At 55.1% G+C, this 4,331-nt stretch overlaps 1 non-coding gene across 1 annotated transcript; it reads right to left on the reverse strand.

The window, feature by feature from the left end:
• Positions 1-1,931: 1,931 nt before the first annotated feature.
• On the reverse strand, positions 1,932-2,038 carry LOC111817264. Its single transcript, XR_002821504.1, has one exon. It is a non-coding gene; the product is annotated as a U6 spliceosomal RNA (small nuclear RNA).
• Positions 2,039-4,331: the final 2,293 nt, after the last annotated feature.

The following is a 4,331-nucleotide window of genomic DNA, read 5'->3' on the forward strand; positions in this document are numbered from 1 at the left end:
CCACTGCGCCCACCTCCTCCCACTGCGCCCACCTCCTCCCACTGCGCGCCACCTCCTCCCACTGCGCCCACCTCCTCCCATTGTGCCCTCTGCCTGGAGGCCAGGAGGACAAGAGGCCTTGTGCACTCAGAGCTCTGCAGTGGGGAAGACGAAGCCAAGCATACCTATGACTTTCTCAATGACCTTAGCTTGACTACATGCAGCTGTCATCAGTCCCACTTCCTCCTTTCCCATAGGCCGGGAGTTGAATGGGAAAAGAGGCATTTTGGCCTGGAGGCGGGTCATTTCCAGGGGCTGGGGCCTGTGGTCAACAGCTGCTCTGTACCAGGTTCCGGACCCCACCCCTCTCAATTTTTCCTACAGAGGACAGGACTGGGGCTCTGGGGGGAGGCGACAACCCAGCCTGACCTCCTTACCAGCTCCTGCCTGACACACGAGGTGTCCTGCACAAGGCCATGGGAAGAGAGGCTCAAACCAGCCCCCTCAGTCACTTGCTGTGTGGACTTGGGTAAGCCCCTTCACCTCTGAGAGTATCACTTTCCTTATTTATAAAGACAGTCCCATAAAAGGTCCTTGGTACTTAATATGTGCTCAATAAATGTCCACCTCTGTCTTCCTAGCTCCCAATGGGTAGGTGGGCTCCAAGGTCAGCAGGGAAGTGGCAGTGGCAGACAGCTCCTTGCACAAGTGACGCTGCATATAAGCGTGGGCTCCAAGGAAGCACCCCCACCCAAACAGTGTGGTGGTGACTTCTCTCTGGTATGGGGCCTCCCACTATCCACCCCAGGGGCTCCAAGCACAGCACACTTGGTGGCCAAGTCGTTGGTTCCAGCACACAGGCCTCTGCATTTAGACTCTTTCTCCAATATCTTCAAGTCAGCAGTGACAACAGAGGGACTGTCCTCTTCCACACCTTCAGTTTGTCTGGCCCCAAAGAGACTCACTAACCTTGACCTCTCCAGTGAGGAGTGGCTACAACTGGCCTCGGCCCTGCTGCTGCCCATGTCCAGTTGGGGCCGGAACACATCTTCAGAGAGGACCCTGCCCCAGCTCTGCAGGGCTGGTGACCCCTTGACAGGGGTTGCTTCCCACACCTGCTAAAGAGACGCTAGACGTGATATACCAGACGCACGTCAGACGTGCAGAGAGGCACGCTGCCAGAGGGAGCTCCGGCTTGGGCTCATGAGCACAAAATTACACTGTCGGAGTGCTGAGGTGGGCTCTCCCGGAGGGGAAGGAGCGCACCCCCCAACCCAGAGTAGCTTAAATGAGCTCAGGGCCGCATCTCACCAAATGAGATAAGCTTGGCCCCCCCTGAGGTTGATTAGCTCAGCGGCTGAACCACATTCAGGCCCTGGGTGCTTCTGCTTCCCTTGTTTTACTCTCGTGGTCTCAGGAAGGCTGCTGCAGCTCCACATGTCATATTCTCATTCCACAAAAAGCCTAAGAACAGAAAAAGAGCCCTATCCTAGGCTCTCTTTCTTGAGGAATAAAGCCTAAGACTGATGCTAACAACCTTATGTGCTGCCTTGACATCTGGTGAAGTCAGAGGGGCCTCCAAAGGCCTGGCCGTGAGCTCCCCTTTCTACACCTCTAAGGTCCCTCAAACGCCAGATGGAGGGACCCAGGCACAGGCGCTGCTTACCCCTGGATGTGAGCTTCGGTTCCTGGCCAGCCTCAGCACTATGCAGTAAGCTAGTCACAGCACCAGGTGGAAAGCAGGAGACTCCAGCTCTAATTTTGGAGAGGCTGGTCCCTCTGCCCCTGCTGGCTCGTCGCTCCCAAAGACAGCCCCAACATGACACTGAGACCTCCTGTCCCAAGCTGAGAGATGCATGATTAGAAACATCCCTCTCATCAGTGTGGTGTGCAAAGTCACGCGTTGGATCTTCCCTGTCACCCCTGGGCTGGGATCCTTGCACCACCAAGGGGTGAGTGGAAGACCCTTCATGAATTTGTGTGTCATCCTTGCGCAAGGGCCATGCTAATCTTCTCTGTATTGTTCCAATTTTAGTATCTGTGCTGCCGAAATGAGCATGAGTGGAAGCCCCTTAAAGCACCCTGGTCCACTGTACCAGCCTCACCCACAAGGGAGGGTCTGGGTCCTGTGTGGTGCGGCTTCCCTGCAGCCACCATGTGCCAGGTAAAGAGCAGCCACTGCGAATGAGTGGAGCCAAGGCAGGAAGGACGCCTGGCTAAATGTCTCCTGCTATTCATGAGTGCTTTGTCGAATGTGCAGCCTGAGCTTATAACTGTAAAGGGGGCACCGTTCCCAAGATTAGTATGGACCAGAGCTTCTCCCCTTGGGAGTGGGAGGGAGCCCAGGCCCAGGGAGCCCAGTCCTTCGGCATGTTATGTAAGCGCTGTACCCCTGAGCTACATCTCCATCACTTTTCACGTTTTGAGACAAGGTCTCCCTAAGGTGACCAGGATGGCCTTGCACTTGTAACCCTCCTGTCTCATTCTTAAGTAGCTTAGGTTTTTTGTTTTGTTTTGTTTTGTTTTTTTGTTTGTTTGTTTGGTGGAACCAGGGATTGAACTCAGGCCCTTGTGCTTGCCAGGGAAGAGCTTATTCCACTGAGCCATCTCCCGGGCCCCCCATAGCTTAGGCATTATGGGTGTGTGCCACTGTACTTGGCTTAGTTGATTTTTAAAAAGTAGTCTTGACCCAGTTTTGAGCCTCTAGCAAGACAGCAGTGAATTAGCCTTGAGCAGTCGATGAAGCCCACACCCAGCCACATCCCTCACGGGGCTCTCAAACTCCACACCACTGTGCACCAGCGCTGCCTTCCAGGGACCAGGTGACACCTGAACACAGCCCCCTGTCCCTGAGCAACAGCTAAGGACATCCCTGTACCCTTAAACCTGCAAAATGACTTAAAACAGCCAACCCGGGGACCCCAGGCAACCCAGATAAGCCACCCCTGGCCAGGCACCCACTGGCTGTAGGCCCAGCCTGAGCGCACACTCCGCATGGCCCTGCCTGGTGGCCGGCTCTCATCTGGAGACGGACCTAACAAAGAGTTCTGCTTGCGCTCTCTGAGCGTCTTTGTGCTGTGTGCACCATCAAAAGGAGCTTTAAACCTGGGGAAACAATGGGCACTGTGAGCCGAATGTGCCGCCGTGACGCTGCCAGTGTGGCTCCCTGGGCTCCCTGACCACCAAGAGCGGGCGTGGGGCGGCTCGGGCTCACACAGCAGCCCCTGTGCCGCCGCGGACCCCCGCGCCTTTCCTTGCCCAGGTGTGCTCAGCATGGGAATGTCCACGATGACAGTGATCATTTGACCAGCTAGACTCCAGAACTAGAAACCAGCCAGAGGGGCTCCCCAGAGCAGTGGGAGTGAGGGCCCCTTCTTTTCTATTCTTTTCTTCCTTTTCTCTTTTTTCCTCCCTTCCTTCCTTTCCATGGTATTGTAAGATCCCCTTACATATTTATTTTATATTTCTTTAAATTTTATTTTGAGATAGGGTCCCTCTAAGTTGCCCAGGCTGGGTTCGTGCTTGGAATCCTCCTGTCTCGGTCTCCCAGAAAGCTGGAATTATAGGTGTGCACCACAATAGCCTGCTTGTTTCCTGGTAATCAGGGAAGAACAACCTCCCATGTCTGTCAAGAACTCCACTGACGAAAAGTGTTTCTCGACTCCCCCGGGTAGAGAAGTGGCCCCTGGGCTCACTGGGGTGCCCGTGGGCTTCCTGAGCTTTCCCAAGGGCGCCTGCTTTTCCCTGCCACTCTCCCGCCTGTCTTTCATCCTCTCCCTATGCTTCCATGAGCTCCCACTGCCTGTGCCAGGCACCAGCTCCATGCTGAGCACAGGCCCCCAGAGACGAGGGAGCCGGTTCCTGCTGTTCTCCAGGAAAACACTCTGGGTGCTCGGCAGCAGGTCTTTGGATTCTACGTGACTGAGCTTTTAGGGCTGAATCACACCCTCTGACTCCAAGCTGTTCCTGGTCTCCGTTGTCCCGGGTCCAGTTCACAGATCTCTGGCCTGGTACCATTTTCCTTTCCTTGGGCTCTGGTCCACTTGCTGGGCAGCAGCCAAGCATTGCGAGGACTGAAGAAACGTCACTGACTGCTCCCCAGAGAGGCCTCACACCGGCCCTGGCAAGGGCCTTGGGGGCCTCTACACCAGACTACCTGTGGGTACAGTGACCTCACTGCCACCTCCCATGCTGCCACACGCATCTCACAGTCCTGCCTAACTCCCCAGGTACAGACAGCCTGGGTGTGGCACTTGGGGAATTTGAGGCTGAATGAATGGATAGGGCACTGCAAGGAAAGAGAAGTGGAGAGAGCTGATGGGTTTGCTTTTTTTTTTTTTTTTTTTTTTTTT

This window comes from Octodon degus, unplaced genomic scaffold (genome assembly GCF_000260255.1).
Source record: "Octodon degus isolate 3935 unplaced genomic scaffold, OctDeg1.0 scaffold00052, whole genome shotgun sequence".
NCBI classification, from domain to species: domain Eukaryota; kingdom Metazoa; phylum Chordata; class Mammalia; order Rodentia; family Octodontidae; genus Octodon; species Octodon degus.